This window comes from Schistocerca piceifrons, chromosome 5 (genome assembly GCF_021461385.2).
Source record: "Schistocerca piceifrons isolate TAMUIC-IGC-003096 chromosome 5, iqSchPice1.1, whole genome shotgun sequence".
NCBI classification, from domain to species: domain Eukaryota; kingdom Metazoa; phylum Arthropoda; class Insecta; order Orthoptera; family Acrididae; genus Schistocerca; species Schistocerca piceifrons.
In genome coordinates this window covers 112,193,618-112,211,950 of record NC_060142.1, presented here as the reverse complement: position 1 = coordinate 112,211,950, position 18,333 = coordinate 112,193,618, and positions in this window count along the sequence as shown.

Sequence of the window (18,333 nt, the reverse complement as noted above, 5' to 3'; positions counted from 1 at the left end):
AGAGTATAGCTCCAAGTGTAGGTCAAGTGCATCTAGCACGCAGACAGGAGCCGTATGTGGGCGAGCGTTATCCTGTTGGAAAACGCCTCCTGTTCATTAATGGCAGCACAACAGGTCGAATAACCGGATTGACTTACACTTTTGCACGCAGGGTGCCTGGAATAGCCACGAGAGTGTTCCTGCTGTCATAATACATCGCATCCCAGAGTATAGCTCCAAGTGTAGGTCAAGTGCATCTAGCACGCAGACAGGAGCCGTATGTGGGCGAGCGTTATCCTGTTGGAAAACGCCTCCCGTCCATGAATGGCAGCACAACAGGTCGAATAACCGGATTGACTTACACTTTTGCAGCCAGGGTGCCTGGAATAGCCACGAGAGTGTTCCTGCTGTCATAATACATCGCATCCCAGAGTATAGCTCCAAGTGTAGGTCAAGTGCATCTAGCACGCAGACAGGAGCCGTATGTGGGCGAGCGTTATCCTGTTGGAAAACGCCTCCTGTTCATTAATGGCAGCACAACAGGTCGAATAACCGGATTGACTTACACTTTTGCACGCAGGGTGCCTGGAATAGCCACGAGAGTGTCCCTGCTGTCATAATACATCGCATCCCAGAGTATAGCTCCAAGTGTAGGTCAAGTGCATCTAGCACGCAGACAGGAGCCGTATGTGGGCGAGCGTTATCCTGTTGGAAAACGCCTCCTGTCCATGAATGGCAGCACAAAAGGTCGAATAACCGGATTGACTTACACTTTTGCAGCCAGGGTGCCTGGAATAGCCACGAGAGTATTCCTGCTGTCATAATACATCGCATCCCAGAGTATAGCTCCAAGTGTAGGTCAAGTGCATCTAGCACGCAGACAGGAGCCGTATGTGGGCGAGCGTTATCCTGTTGGAAAACGCCTCCTGTCCATGAATGGCAGCACAACAGGTCGAATAACCGGATTGACTTACACATTTGCAGGCAGGGTGGCTGGAATAGCCACGAGAGTGTTCCTGCTGTCATAATACATCGCATCCCAGAGTATAGCTCCAAGTGTAGGTCAAGTGCATCTAGCACGCAGACAGGAGCCGTATGTGGGCGAGCGTTATCCTGTTGGAAAACGCCTCCTGTCCATGAATGGCAGCACAACAGGTCGAATAACCGGATTGACTTACACTTTTGCAGCCAGGGTGCCTGGAATAGCCACGAGAGTGTTCCTGCTGTCATAATACATCGCATCCCAGAGTATAGCTCCAAGTGTAGGTCAAGTGCATCTAGCACGCAGACAGGAGCCGTATGTGGGCGAGCGTTATCCTGTTGGAAAACGCCTCCTGTTCATTAATGGCAGCACAACAGGTCGAATAACCGGATTGACTTACACTTTTGCAGGCAGGGTGCCTGGAATAGCCACGAGAGTGTTCCTGCTGTAATAATACATCGCATCCCAGAGTATAGCTCCAAGTATAGGTCAAGTGCATCTAGCACGCAGACAGGAGCCGTATGTGGGCGAGCGTTATCCTGTTGGAAAACGCCTCCTGTCCATGAATGGCAGCACAAGAGGTCGAATAACCGGATTGACTTACACTTTTGCATGCAGGGTGCCTGGAATAGCCACGAGAGTGTTCCTGCTGTCATAATACATCGCATCCCAGAGTATAGCTCCAAGTGTAGGTCAAGTGCATCTAGCACGCAGACAGGAGCCGTATGTGGGCGAGCGTTATCCTGTTTGAAAACGCCTCCTGTTCATTAATGGCAGCACAGCAGGTCGAATAACCGGATTGACTTACACTTTTGCAGGCAGGGTGCCTGGAATAGCCACGAGAGTGTTCCTGCTCTCATAATACATCGCATCCCAGAGTATAGCTCCAAGTGTAGGTCAAGTGCATCTAGCACGCAGACAGGAGCCGTATGTGGGCGAGCGTTATCCTGTTGGAAAACGCCTCCTGTCCATGAATGGCAGCACAACAGGTCGAATAACCGGATTGACTTACACTTTTGCAGCCAGGGTGCCTGGAATAGCCACGAGAGTGTTCCTGCTGTCATAATACATCGCATCCCAGAGTATAGCTCCAAGTGTAGGTCAAGTGCATCTAGCACGCAGACAGGAGCCGTATGTGGGCGAGCGTTATCCTGTTGGAAAACGCCTCCTGTTCATTAATGGCAGCACAGCAGGTCGAATAACCGGATTGACTTACACTTTTGCAGGCAGGGTGCCTGGAATAGCCACGAGAGTGTTCCTGCTGTCATAATACATCGCATCCCAGAGTATAGCTCCAAGTGTAGGTCAAGTGCATCTAGCACGCAGACAGGAGCCGTATGTGGGCGAGCGTTATCCTGTTGGAAAACGCCTCCTGTCCATGAATGGCAGCACAACAGGTCGAATAACCGGATTGACTTACACTTTTGCAGCCAGGGTGCCTGGAATAGCCACGAGAGTGTTCCTGCTGTCATAATACATCGCATCCCAGAGTATAGCTCCAAGTGTAGGTGAAGTGCATCTAGCACGCAGACAGGAGCCGTATGTGGGCGAGCGTTATCCTGTTGGAAAACGCCTCCTGTTCATTAATGGCAGCACAACAGGTCGAATAACCGGATTGACTTACACTTTTGCAGGCAGGGTGCCTGGAATAGCCACGAGAGTGTTCCTGCTGTCATAATACATCGCATCCCAGAGTATAGCTCCAAGTGTAGGTCAAGTGCATCTAGCACGCAGACAGGAGCCGTATGTGGGCGAGCGTTATCCTGTTGGAAAACGCCTCCTGTCCATGAATGGCAGCACAACCGGTCGAATAACCGGATTGACTTACACTTTTGCACGCAGGGTGCCTGGAATAGCCACGAGAGTGTTCCTGCTGTCATAATACATCGCATCCCAGAGTATAGCTCCAAGTGTAGGTCAAGTGCATCTAGCACGCAGACAGGAGCCGTATGTGGGCGAGCGTTATCCTGTTGGAAAACGCCTCCTGTCCATGAATGGCAGCACAACAGGTCGAATAACCGGATTGACTTACACTTTTGCAGCCAGGGTGCCTGGAATAGCCACGAGAGTGTTCCTGCTGTCATAATACATCGCATCCCAGAGTATAGCTCCAAGTGTAGGTGAAGTGCATCTAGCACGCAGACAGGAGCCGTATGTGGGCGAGCGTTATCCTGTTGGAAAACGCCTCCTGTCCATGAATGGCAGCACAACAGGTCGAATAACCGGATTGACTTACACTTTTGCAGCCAGGGTGCCTGGAATAGCCACGAGAGTGTTCCTGCTGTCATAATACATCGCATCCCAGAGTATAGCTCCAAGTGTAGGTCAAGTGCATCTAGCACGCAGACAGGAGCCGTATGTGGGCGAGCGTTATCCTGTTGGAAAACGCCTCCTGTTCATTAATGGCAGCACAACAGGTCGAATAACCGGATTGACTTACACTTTTGCAGGCAGGGTGCCTGGAATAGCCACGAGAGTGTTCCTGCTGTCATAATACATCGCATCCCAGAGTATAGCTCCAAGTGTAGGTCAAGTGCATCTAGCACGCAGACAGGAGCCGTATGTGGGCGAGCGTTATCCTGTTGGAAAACGCCTCCTGTCCATGAATGGCAGCACAACAGGTCGAATAACCGGATTGACTTACACTTTTGCAGGCAGGGTGCCTGGAATAGCCACGAGAGTGTTCCTGCTGTCATAATACATCGCATCCCAGAGTATAGCTCCAAGTGTAGGTCAAGTGCATCTAGCACGCAGACAGGAGCCGTATGTGGGCGAGCCTTATCCTGTTGGAAAACGCCTCCTGTCCATGAATGGCAGCACAACAGGTCGAATAACCGGATTGACTTACACTTTTGCAGGCAGGGTGCCTGGAATAGCCACGAGAGTGTTCCTGCTGTCATAATACATCGCATCCCAGAGTATAGCTCCAAGTGTAGGTCAAGTGCATCTAGCACGCAGACAGGAGCCGTATGTGGGCGAGCGTTATCCTGTTGGAAAACGCCTCCTGTTCATTAATGGCAGCACAGCAGGTCGAATAACCGGATTGACTTACACTTTTGCAGGCAGGGTGCCTGGAATAGCCACGAGAGTGTTCCTGCTGTCATAATACATCGCATCCCAGAGTATAGCTCCAAGTGTAGGTCAAGTGCATCTAGCACGCAGACAGGAGCCGTATGTGGGCGAGCGTTATCCTGTTGGAAAACGCCTCCTGTTCATTAATGGCAGCACAGCAGGTCGAATAACCGGATTGACTTACACTTTTGCAGGCAGGGTGCCTGGAATAGCCACGAGAGTGTTCCTGCTGTCATAATACATCGCATCCCAGAGTATAGCTCCAAGTGTAGGTGAGGTGCATCTAGCACGCAGACAGGTTGGTTGCAGACCTTCAACTGGTCTCCTCCTAAACAACACACTGTCAGCAGTGGCACCAAGGCAGAACCAGGTTTCACCAGAAAACACAACGCACCTCCACCTTGCCATCCTATGAGCCCTCACTTGACACCACAGAAGTCGCAAATAGCTGTGCTTTGGGGACAGTGGGATCCACGGTACAGGGCTTTGGCTCAGAGGTGTCCTTGAATTAATCGATTTGTAAAACAGTTAGTACTGTTACTAAGGTGCCAGCTGGTGCTGAAACTGCTGCTGCAGATGCAGTACAATGAGCCAGAGCCAACGTCGAACACGATGGCCTTACCTCTCGGTTGTGCCACGTGGCTATCCGAAGCCTGCTCTTCTTGCGACAGTATAATCTCGTAACCACTGCTGCCGGCAATCGTGTACAGTGGCAACATTCCTGCCAAGTTTTTCTGCAGTATCGAAGAATGAATATCCAGCTTCTCGTAGCCCTGTTGCATGATCTCCTTCAAACTCAGTGATGTGCTGAAATGGCGTCTATGTCGCCTTCAAGGAATCCTTGACTTACATCAGCTCACTTCGTTGCATCTCAGGGGTAACTAGCTCTCGTGATTGTCACAGCGTGTGTTTAAAGCAAACCTAATTTGCATTCTCATAGCGTCGCTACCTAGGATACTCTTTTGAGACTGACGCGAAATGTGAATAGGCATTATCTTTCAGATGTGGAAAAAGAGCCTGCATACATTTGTTTATGTAACATGACGTCCTATGAAATCCATAATAGAATGGGGAATCCAGTGTGTATGTACCCATGCATACACTACGGAATTTCTTAGAAAAAATGGTTCAAATGGTTCTGAGCACTATTGGACTTAACATCTGAGGTCATCAGTCCCCTAGAACTTAGAACTACTTAAACCTATCTATCGTAAGGGTCACCCACATCCATGCCTGAGGCAGGATTCGAACCTGCGACCGTAGCGGTCACGCGGTTCCAGACTGTAGCGCCTAGAACCGCTCGGTCACAACGGCCGGCTCTTAGAAAAGAAGGTTCTAGTGGTTGTATAGTGTTCGTGCAATGTAGTTCGTCAATGTGTAAAAGTGCACAAGTTGTACATATTGCCATGGTTCAGATGAAAGGCGATGTGTCTTTAGCGTTCCGATAAGTGCAGAACATAGGCTTTAAAGGAAATAGAAGCAAACCCACAGTAAATTCAGCATTGTATTACACGTTAATTAGTTCTTATTTCCACCATATGTAGGTGCTTTCCATTGTTGGTGACTCTAATCCTCTACAGTGGCAGGAAATTTAATATAGCGATTCAAGAGAAGTTTCCATTCAGCGCTATTTTTACTCGAAATTCAACAATTTTAAAAGAAATTTGGTTGTCACGCGTTTGATACCCAGAAAATTCCAAAATATTATTCTATGAGCCAGTTGATATGCCAACATCGTCAGCAGCTTCTCTGATGGTGATTTGGACGCTGTTTACTATCAGTTCTTTCAGTTTTCCACGATTCCATCGGTTGATGATGTGCTGGGCAAGCGTGGCCTTCTTCGAAACACTTGTACTGCTAATAAACTCTTGTTTTAGTTATAACAGTCACACCCCAAGCAATACACAGCGTTCGAAAACGTTGCTGCAATTTATTCCGTTCTCATAGAAAATTTTAATGCAGTTTCTCGAGCCTATTTTTATTAAAAAAATGTAATCGCCGATAAAAAAAAGAGACAAGTAACCTTTTTGACAGCTGACAAATGACCAAATATCCGATAAGACTAACGATGTACACATAGTTTTTTAGATGTGTCTACCAACAGAACAACGAAGTAATCTCAAGAACCAAATGTGAAACAAGAAATTACTAAATTCCCGTTAATTTCTGAACACAGCTCATATTACCATTTCTCGGTAGCAGTGAATTTGATAAATGTTCACTTTTTGAAGTATTTCTTACTCCAGTAGGCAGCTCACTGGATCGCGCGATGGTGGATGCAATGGACTCAGAAACAACGTGTCAGTCCCGATGTATACTGGTGTCCAAAGATAAAGCAGCAAACGGTAATCTTGCAAGGCTGCGTTTATTTTGCCCAACACAGTAGCCGCCCGGAGTGGCCGCGCCGTTTGAGGCGCGATGTCACGGATTGTGCGGCCCCTCCAGCTGGAAATTTGAGTCCTTACTCGGGCATCGATGTGTGTGTTGTCCTTAGCATAAGTTAGTTTAAGTATTGCGTAAGTCTAGGGACCGATGACCCCAGCAGTTTGGTTCTTTAGAAATTCACACAAACACACTACACAGAATAAGTAGGTGATAGTAAAGTAGCAACAAAGTAATGTATACATAATGTGATCAACTGCAACGTGCATAAAGGAAGACAAAAATGTTCATTTTTGTTCCAACTTAACGGATTTGCACACACGTCACGACAACCGGTTAAGGTGCTCAGTGTGGGGTGTGTCCATCTCTGGCACCAATAAGGGCCTGACAACGACGGCACATGCAGGGCACGAAGTCATCAATCTCATATTGAGGTAATAACGCCTATTCTCATGGCAGAGGTGTTTACAAGTCTTGGAGAGTGCTTAGTGGATGCTGACGTGATGCAACCCGTCTCGCTAGTACATCCCATACATGCTCTATGGGATTCAGATCGAGAGAGCCGGCAGGCCACTCCACGCGTGCAATATCTACTGTTTCCAAATAAACATCAACCACCTGTGCTCTATGAAGTCGAGCATCAGTACGAAGTCTGGGTCCATAGCACCTCGCAACAACCCCAGATCAGGCCCCAAGATCTCGTCACTATACCTGACAGCGGTTAAATCTTGCCGATTAACCCGTACAGTTTCATGAAGAGGTGGTCCAGTGGGCAACATAATCCCTGCCCACACCATTAGGGATCCTCCTCGAAATTGGTCCCTTTCCACAATGTTTTGGTCCCGCAATAGTGTTCCACGTGTCCTTCAGATGCGAGTCCGTCGAGAATCACTCTCCAGACCAAATAGCGGCCTCATCTGTGAAAAGACTGTCCAGATGAAGTATTGACGGCTCCACTCTAGACGTTTCCTTCTGTGAAGCCACGGTAGAGGTAAACAGACAATAGGTCTCCAGCAGCAAAGGCCATTCTGCAACAGAGTTCTGTACACCGTTTGCCCCTATACAACACGTCCAGGGGGGTGAGACGGGATCAGGTGCCAGTTACAGAGCGGTAGCATGGCTGCACCGGCGTGCCCATACAGCCAAATAACGGTCCACTCTTTCTGATGTCACACGTGGTCGGCCCTATCCTGGTCTCCGGGTTACAGTTTTGGTCTCTATAAATTGCCGCCACATCCGAGAAACAACAGAACCATTCACATTAAGCTATCGGGCAACATCGTTTTGCGACTCTTCTGCTTCCAATCTTCCTATGGCCCTCCACAGCAGAGAGTCGGTAAGTGTCTTCTCTTTGCCATACTGCACCACCTGTGACTGTACGCACAACAATAATGGTTGTAGGGCTACCCTGGCGTCTTTGTCCTTTGATCGTAATGACATCTTCCCTGCAGAACAGGACCGTAATTACATCTGTTCACAGTGTGTTTGATGTCATCGTGAATCACACACAGGACGGGGAAATAGCAGATTATTGGTTTAATTTTGGACAGAGGTGGTGAAACGTCCCCTTAGAAAAATTGTGAATGACTGTGCTGGTAAACTTCTACGTTATTTGATTTTCAAACAGCTGAGTAAAACTCAACGGACTCAAACATTTTTCTCTTTACTTATTTTGATCATCACGAAACTGACACACAATATTTTTAGCGCAACGCAGTCTGACTTTCAAAAATCCCTACAAAAGAATGGCCCTGACTAACAATAAGCTATACCTTTCATGAATCATTTACCTCACAAAAATCTTCGTTACTCGAACTATTGCAGTACAGCGAGCGCCAATACTGCCAGCTAAATATAAGATTCTAACTACTGAAGGCACTAACTACTAATACGCGTAGTTAGCAAATGAAAGATTTTGATAGAGAACGAACAATGTATTTACCTTAATAATGTTCGAAAGTCATCATATATATATCTATCAATTCATGACATCCATCTTTACAAATTTCCTTTTTCTGGCACACACACCTCCAGATCGTCCGCTTATAGCAACCTCTCAAAACTCTGTCATCTCTCTCTCCACATCCACCACTGCTGGCGGCTCACCTCCAACTGCCCAACGCTACGCGGTTCACATCCAACTGCACGACATTACACAAGCGAATATTCCAACAATGAGTCTAACCAGCCACAGACTGCACACAGCACTGTCAGTGGTTTTCAGACAGAGCGCTACGTGGCGTCACCAACATAAAAACCTTAACAGCCTACTTACAGTGTAAACCTACTCTTCCTCTCAAAGTAAAGATGTTCATAAAATGCATGATAAACTGAATTATCATCGCAGGTCACAGTGAAGCTGTGAATGTTTAAAAATGGGCACAAAGCTATTTAGTAAAGAAGCTGAATACAGCTGCCAGTTCTAACAATACCACCACTTGCAAAGCAGGTTAGAAAGCAGATTAATAATGCTGTTCACGCAGCATATGTTCACTTTTTCGGGCAACAACAAAGCTATTGACTGTGGATAGTATCGTCAGAATGGAAATAATGAAGTCACTGTAAAAAAGTCATTAATTTTGTCACTTACCTTGATTGTATTCCCACTTAGATTTCGTCGAAGCTGTTATGGCTCATCTTGTTTATTCTAGGGTGATTCCACTTTGACTGCTAGAAGGTCCAGATCTGTATTTTAGTAATATTTGAAGACCTAACAAATGTGTTTTTCAGGAAATTCTTAATGATCAAACAATCCCAGAGCAATGGTATGTTAGAAATAATTTTTGACTTGGTGTTCACGATCCACATTTTTATTAAACTTCTTGTAAATTCTCATATACTTCTTCTTAATTGTCACATCATCAAGAAGACAGTTTTGTATCAATTTTCATATATTTAATTTACACTTTAACCAAACACGACTTTACTGTACTTTTACAAAGCGAAATAACAACTTAACTGCTGCAAAGTGAAGCAAAGACTGCTCTGTGCGCATTCGCGCCAAAATTGTTACGAGTAAGTCAAAGATTATGACAGTCTCACAGAAATGAATACGCACAAGAACCATATCACTGTAATATACCGATACATCGGAGTACCCATACATTAATAAAACCAAATGTGAATATTGTCACAAAAATATGTCTGTTACTTCGCAGAAAAGTAGTACGATATTACCGGTATCGAGACGGGGGTTGGAGTGCCTTAATGGTCACGTAAATAAAGAACAATTACACAGTTCTCTATGGACAAACTGTAGTGTTTTTATGAAGTGATTATTGTTGTGTCCTCGGCAATGGACGTAACAGGAGCTGGCGCGCTAAGATAGTTTCCGAATGGCGCCACCGGCGGCGCTTTGAAGTTTGCCGCCAACCACAAGCGCGGCTCAGTGAGAAACCTGCGCGCCGCCGCCAATGAGATGGGCTTCCGCGTTGTGACAAACGGCGGCCAGAGGCAGCAACAGGGGTTCGTGTTCAGCGTTGGCATACGACGTTTCTAGTACAAAGTTCCAGGCCAGCACTTCGTAGCTACAGTTCGTAGTGGAGATCAGCCTGTGAGACTTAGTCTACGGGTGGAGTGGCGTATAGCCTTCGCATAGGAACAAGTGCTTATCACAGTATGTGTCAGTGTGGTGCGCAGGGCAGCCATACTCTTGTTGACATTGTATTCAGTAACGCACGCCTTGATAGGCCACTGGTTACTTGTATCTGTCTGCGAGCACATCCAACGAATTGCTTTAGAACTTTAGTTAAGTATTGCAATGCAGCAAAGTGTATATTTGTGTCACACTAATATGTGTGTGCTGTCACAGTTCCTCCATCCACCATGGAGCATCTAAACCTAAGACAACGTGTGCAAGCCGTGTTACCCAAACGACGCATTCACAATAGTTATTATATCAGTAAATCACACTATCTGGTGGCGCAGTTATGTTACGACTACATAACAACTGCATTCGCGCAATGACACAAAATGTTCCTTCCTGTAGGAAAATGAAAAATTGCTATCGAGAACAGTTCCCTTCAATATTTGGAGTCTGTGAGGACTGAAACAACTGTACAGTGATCATTGAAATAAGTATTCAGGCGCGACAAAAAAACCGCATCATGACAAATAAACGCTTACCCTAACAGATCGTGCAGCAACTTGATCGAAACTGATTGAAAAATACTAATCATATCTGCTGTCGCAGAGAAGGTCCAAAAAAGATCAGACGACGTCGGAATACTACAGGCAAAGCGAACTCAGTCACGTAGGATGTCACCACACAACAAGAAAATATAAATCAATAATCCTTCTTTAAAGACTGGGTCGTTATTAGCTGACATTTAGCTTGGATGAAACTGCACGTATCATTCAAATAGTCTAATTGAAAGTAAAAAGTAGCCAACGGTGATATTTACTACAATGGTTGTGATGTACAATATGAATGTGATTTTATTCCCTTTTGCATCCAAAGCATTCTATGAAATAAATGATACGCAGTTCACATAATTTTAAGCTTTACAGTAAAATCTTAACGATATAATATGATAATAGTGTTACACAAGGCTTTTGTTGCACGAAAACGTATGCTCTTATAATGTTTCATGTCCAGGTCTGCCAAATGATGGCGAAATAGTAGAAACAAAGTGCAGCTAAATAAAACTTTGTACCATACTTTTGGTGGTAGATATAGTAAAGTTTCTTATTAAAGCAGCAGAGCACAACTTAAAACAGAATGAAACCACTTGGCTCCAGAGAGCTTTTCAAGCGTCAAACATCTATGATGTGTATATGCAGACTGAAACGGCGAATGAAACCCTTTACTAAGGCTGGGATTTTTTTTCTTTCTTTCTTTCTTTTTTGCGCTTTGTTCGTTGTATTTGGTCGAAGCGGACGTCACATTACATCGATTGAAGTTCGTTGTCGATCTTTTCACTCAGTTTTTCTATTACAGAGACACGCCTGGTCTCTGACTGAGGAATTTGAATCCAGGTTTCCTACTCACTAGGCAAATATGCTAGCCATTACTCTCCCCTGGCACAGCGACCTAGCATGCCTTCCTCCTGAATCCAAATTCCCATTCACGCCTCAATCCACTTGGTAGTACTTCGAAATTCAAACAACATTCTAGGGGCTGTCCAGCTCTGTTGGAAATGTCTAAGAAACCATATAGTTTTATTTGATTAAAGCACCTATGTCTGGGTTTCAGGCAGGATTCTCCATTTCATTTGATGCTGAGGTGCTATTTCAGAGCAGTTGGAGAGCCTCTCCAATGCTGTTTGAGTTTATGGGGGATACCAAGTGGACTGAAGAGTGAATGGGAATTTGGATTCATGAGGGAGGCGTGCTAGGGTAGCCTGTGTAGTTGTGCAAAGCCACTGTGCTAGGGTGGCGTAGTGGTTAGCGTGTCTGCCTAGTGAGCAGACCAAGGTCCGAAGTTTCATTCGGCGCTTCAGTTGTATGTATACCTAAAATACATTTAAAATGGTCTTTAAATTCAAAGCATACCGTACTTGCTGAAGCAAATCATAAATTCACTGACCAGATAATATTCATTAACTTAAAAGAGCACAGTGTTTACTTTGGAACTCTGTAAGTGGCGTGGGACTGTTACCAGGCAGTCACGTGACCATCAGCCGCTGGCGTTGGTCACGGCAGTGAAGTGGTTTTTACTTGCTAGTTGGTTACGAGGAATCAACACAATTAAGATGTGTGTTCTTGGAGACGCGACAGGATAACAGAAATGAGTTACCGTGTTTGGACGTACCCACTACCACAAAGAGTAAAGGATCATACATTTTCATCAGAAAAGGCACACTGCTTAAATCAAGACATGGTCTTAGTTCAGTAAGACAAGACAAGAACTTTGAACTACAAAAGTCAGTATAATTTTGAGTGGAGAAGTAAACATAAACTCAAATATCGTAAATGAAATGAATTTAGCAACACACTTAAATATTCCGCAGCATTCTGGTACTCCCTGTTGTTACCAGTGCAACAAGGGTTACAGCAATGACTGCATCAATAATCGACCATACCGCCATAAATATGGACTGGGAAAAGGGTGATGTTGCTGGAAAAATCTCAGGTCCTCAGACTATTTCAGCCAAATAGTAACAATAAAATCAATTATGGAAAAAGTCTCTAAAATGCAGGCCTACAAAAGACATTCATCAGAATTTAAAATACAAGATATTTCAATAAAAGTAGAAAACCAAATTTGGGACGAAATATATAGAGAAATTCAATGTAAATGCAAAGTTCTCTAAATTCTCAACATTATTTAAACTGGACTTTGGTAAGATTCCCAAAAAAGTTACCGAAAATATAACATCTGTAAATATTTTTGCACTATGTACTATGATGCAATCAATCACACAGAATGAAGTTAAACGTCCCCTTAGAAAAATTACAAATGACTGTGCTGATAAACCTTTTACTTTATTTGGTTTTCAAACAGCTGAGCAAAACTGAACGTACTCAGACATTTCTCTCTTTACTTATTCTGATCATCACTAAACTGATACACAATATTTTTAGCACAACGCAATCTGACTTTTAATAATCCCTACAAAAGAATGGCCCTGACTAACAATAACCTATACCTATCATGAATCACATACCTCACAAAAATTTTCATTACTCGAACTACTGCAATATAGTAAGTGCCTATACTGCCAGCTAAATAAAAGATTCTAACTACTGAAGGCACTAACTACTGATAGGCATACTTAGCAAATGAAAAATTTTGATAGAGAACAAACAATGTATTTACCTTAATAGTGTTCAAAAGTCATAATATATATATCAGTTCAACACATCAAATCTTACAAATTTACTCTTTCTGATGGACACACGTCCAGATCATCCGCTCTCAAAACTCCGCCATCTCTCTCCCCACATCCGCCACTGTTGGCGGCTCACCTCCAACTGCGCAACGTCATCTGCTGTTCACATCCAACTGCCCAACACTACAATATCAAATATTCCAACAATACAAACCACAGACTGCACACAGCACAGTCAGTGATTTTCATACAGAGCGCTACGTGGCGTTACCAACATAAAAACCTGAACAGCCTACTTACATAGCAAACAGCCTACTTACAAAGTCAGTAAATCTTTATAAAACCAAAACAATGAAAAGACAGTGTGCTTAGATGACACATCTACTTGTGTGGAAACAACACATACAGATTATAAAATCCCCGTTGCCAAATGTAGTACATTGCCTGACAAAAAAGCTATGCACCCAGAAGGGGAGGTAGAGACGAAATGAACTTTCATTGGTTGAGAAGGCATGAAATGTTATTTCGGCGATTACAATATTGAATCAAATTTACGAAAATTTGGTTGTATGAGCTCACCTATCAGGATGACCTTGCACCCCTTCTGGCCTGGATGGATACCCTGATTCGGTTAGGAAGAGCATCAGTGAACTGCTGTATCCTCTCCTGAGGCAAGCTGGCCAACAGTAGTTGTAAATGGTCCTTGATATCCAGGACACTGGTATTGCGACGCAGTACCCCCGAGCAGGTCACACACATACGCTCTACTGGGGACAGATACGGAAATCTTGGTGATCTCGGGAATACTTCAATACAGGGTGATTCAAAAAGAATACCACAACTTTAGGAATTTAAAACTCTGCAACGACAAAAGGCAGAGCTAAGCACTATCTGTCGGCGAATTAAGGGAGCTATAAAGTTTCATTTAGTTGTACATTTGTTCGCTTGCGGCGCTGTTGACTAGGCGTCAGCGTCAGTTGATGCTAAGATGGCGACCGCTCAACAGAAAGCTTTTTGTGTTATTGAGTACGGCAGAAGTGAATCGACGACAGTTGTTCAGCGTGCATTTCGAACGAAGTATGGTGTTAAACCTCCTGATAGGTGGTGTATTAAGCGTTGGTATAAACAGTTTACAGAGAATGGGTGTTTGTGCAAAGGGAAAAGTTCTGGACGGCCGAGAACGAGTGATGAAAATGTAGCACGCATCCAGCAAGCATTTGTTCGCTGCCCAGGAAAATCGACTCGCAGAGCTAGCAGAGAGCTGCAAATTCCAGAGTCAACTGTATGGAGAGTCCACATTGGCACTTATCTGTCCGTAACTACCTGAACGTCAACTACCCGAGGCGATGGATCGGACGCCAGGCAGCCCGTGACAGAGCACTTCATCACTGGCCTCCAAGAAGCCCTGATCTTACCCGCTGCGATTTTTTCTTATGGGGGTATGTTAAGGATATGGTGTTTCGGCCACCTCTCCCAGCCACCATTGATGATTTGAAACGAGAAATAACAGCAGCTATCCAAACTGTTACGCCTGATATGCTACAGAGAGTGTGGAACGAGTTGGAGTATCGGGTTGATATTGCTCGAGTGTCTGGAGGGGGCCATATTGAACATCTCTGAACTTGTTTTTGAGTGAAAAAAACGTTTTTAAATACTCTTTGTAATGATGTATAACAGAAGAAGGTTATATTATGTTTCTTTCATTAAATACACATTTTTAAAGTTGTGGTATTCTTTTTGAAACACCCTGTATTACGCGGACAGTTCGTAGAAACACATGTCCTGTATCAGCGAGCACTGTCTTGTTGCAGGATGGCGCCACAGTACTATCGCAAGAGAGGTAATACAGAAGGACGCAGGATGTCTGTGATGAACTGTTGGGCCACCAGAGTTTTCTGTCATTACCAGCCAGGACCTCAAGACACACCCGATGGCTTCCCACACGATCACACCAGGTGTAACAAAGCTGTACCTCTCCAAAATATTGGACTAATGGGACCTCTACCTGGGTATCAGCCATTTTCACCGACGATGATCATCTAGGACACTGCAGAAACGAGATTTATTGCTGAACACGATGTGATGCTATTCATCAACAGTCCGTGCATCCTTCTCAAGGTACACTTCCAACTGTAGCCATTTGTTTCATGGTGTTAAAGGTAGTCTATGCACTGGATGGTAATTCCCCACTCCATCTGCTGTTGACCTCAGACCAAGATGCAGGATGACACAGAAAGTTGTCTTCGGACAGCAGGTGGAGATGTGAAGGGTTTGCGATGTACTTGGTGCACAGTTCAGCGATCCTCCCTTGTGGTAGCCAGACGGGGTCCGCTAGAATCTTAACGACGAGTATTCCTGTTTCTGAATTGCAATGCACTCCATCATCGAGCCTCTGTCACATCTAAATGTCCCAGAAATGTGAATATTGCACGATAAAACAAGCTGGAAAAATGGAGAACCTCAGTTAGCTCCATTCAAAACCTGTCAGGTGCTGGCTGTGCTGTCTCCCAGTGGTATGTGGCATCTCCATATCTTTCACAGTGACCATCCAACAACTGACGCTGTTCAACCTACCGGGCCTGGTAAAAACATTAAACACGAAGAACACCAAGGCACGCTGGTGGTCGTTTTATCTGTCACAGAGAATTCCAGCTAGGGATAAGGGTTGTAACTGTGACTGGTTTCCGCCTTACCTAGCAGACAAGGTACAAAAAGTGGAGATACCACGTACCTTAAATAAAGTTAAACTTTTAGTGAACAATGCATTAATATAGGTGTTCTTCAGGGTAGCATACACGCCCAGTACTGTTCCTGAATCCATCAGTCACTTTCCGAATCGTGTTAGCCATAAGGAAAAAAATTCTCTTTGCTCAGGATAGCAATGTTTAGAGCACTCCTTGCAGAGAAATCAAATGAAACTCTCAAGAAAGTTTACATATGGTAATTATACAAAAAGTAACTTTGAATGTGGAGAAAAAATACCATTAAATTACAGTTTGAAGAAGGAAAATAACGCTTAAATTAACTGTAGATGGCGCATTTATAGCCTGTGTAACAAAAAAAAAAAAAAATTAGGAAAGAGTACTGATTATCAGTTCAAACGGTGTGAACACCATAGGTACTTAGGAACAGAATGTCATCAGCATGTTACGCCCTTAATGTCCTGTCAGTGTGTATCAGCCAATATCTCTTAGTTACACAGTATTCATATATATACTCAGTTCTTAGCTGTGGAATTCTTTCCAGGGAAAAAAAAACGCAAAATACGAGTACAGCTTTCAAATCTGAAAAAAAGACCACGAGAGTAATAACGAAAAACAATAGTCCAGCTCATTGTAAAGATCTGCTCAAACACTGGTGTACTTTTACCAGTCTGTTGAGCATATTAAAAATAACATTGACAATTAATGCCCTAACAGAGCTGTCTATGACAGCGGAAAAAGATCTAGAACTTTTATTTACCAACGAAGAATAAACATAAAACTAGAAACAGCAGTGTCTACCAATATGAACAGCGAATGATTCTTAGCTAACACAGAGTAGAAGTTTGTAAAAAACTGTAACATAAATAAACTGTAATGATAACGGTAATCCATTTATATGAAAGGAGTGTCCTCAGTGACTGACTCATCACCGCCCAGCCCAGACCGTTGAAAATTGGAGAGGGTGTTGATCTTATAGTGTAGTCATCCCCTCTTAGAAGGGAGATTTTGAATTTCAACCCACAAGGGGGTGAAATACGGCATGAGAAGGTTTTTGAAAAATGTCACAATGAAGAAAATTTTGAAGTGAAGGTTGGTATTTGATTTCTTGTTCAGAAATAAAGGAAAGGGTGTTTCAGCGTTTTTTGAAATATAAACCCCATGGCGGTGAAACAGTAGGTGATTTTTTTTAAATATATATAATTATGAAAGAACTACTGCAGTATTTTTAAAGCTACATGTACGAAAACTGTCATTTGATTTCTTGGAAACAAATAAAAAAATACACATTTCAGTGTTTCTGGAAATTCAATCCCTAAGGGGGTGAAATAGGAAACTAAAGTTTCTATGGAATTATTTCATTATACAAGTACAGGGTGTTTCAAAAATGACCGGTATATTTGAAACGGTAATAAAAACTAAACGAGCAGCGATAGAAATACACCGTTTGTTGCAATATGCTTGAGACAACAGTACATTTTCAGGCAGACAAACTTTCGAAATTACAGTAGTTACAATTGTCAACAACAGATGGCGCTGCGGTCTGGGAAACTCAATAGTACGATATTTTCCACATATCCACCATGCTTAGCAATAATATGGCGTAGTCTCTGAATGAAATTACCCGAAACCACTGACAATGTGTCTGGCGGAATGGCTTCACATGCAGATGAGATGTACTGCTTCAGCTGTTCAATTGTTTCTGGATTCTGGCGGTACACCTGGTTTTTCAAGTGTCCCCACAGAAAGAAGTCACAGGGGTTCATGTCTGGCGAATAGGGAGGCCAATCCACGCCGCCTCCTGTATGTTTCGGATAGCCCAAAGCAATCACACGATCATCGAAATATTCATTCAGGAAATTAAAGACGTCGGCCGTGCGATGTGGCCGGACACCATCTTGCATAAACCACGAGGTGTTCGCAGTGTCGTCTAAGGCAGTTTGTACCGCCACAAATTCACGAAGAATGTCCAGATAGCGTGATGCAGTAATCGTTTCGGATCTGAAAAATGGGCCAATGATTCCTTTGGAAGAAATGGCGGCCCAGACCAGTATTTTCTGAGGATGCAGGGACGATGGGACTGCAACATGGGGCTTTTCGGTTCCCCATATGCGCCAGTTCTGTTTATTGACGAAGCCGTCCAGGTAAAAATAAGCTTCGTCAGTAAACCAAATGCTGCCCACATGCATATCGCCATCATCAATCCTGTGCACTATATCGTTAGCGAATGTCTCTCGTGCAGCAATGGTAGCGGCGCTGAGGGGTTGCCACGTTTGAATTTTGTATGGATAGAGGTGTAAACTCTGGCGCATGAGACGATACGTGGACGTTGGCGTCATTTGGACCGCAGCTGCAACACGGCGAACGGAAACCCGAGGCCGCTGTTGGATCACCTGCTGCACTAGCTGCGCGTTGCCCTCTGTGGTTGCTGTACGTGGTCGCC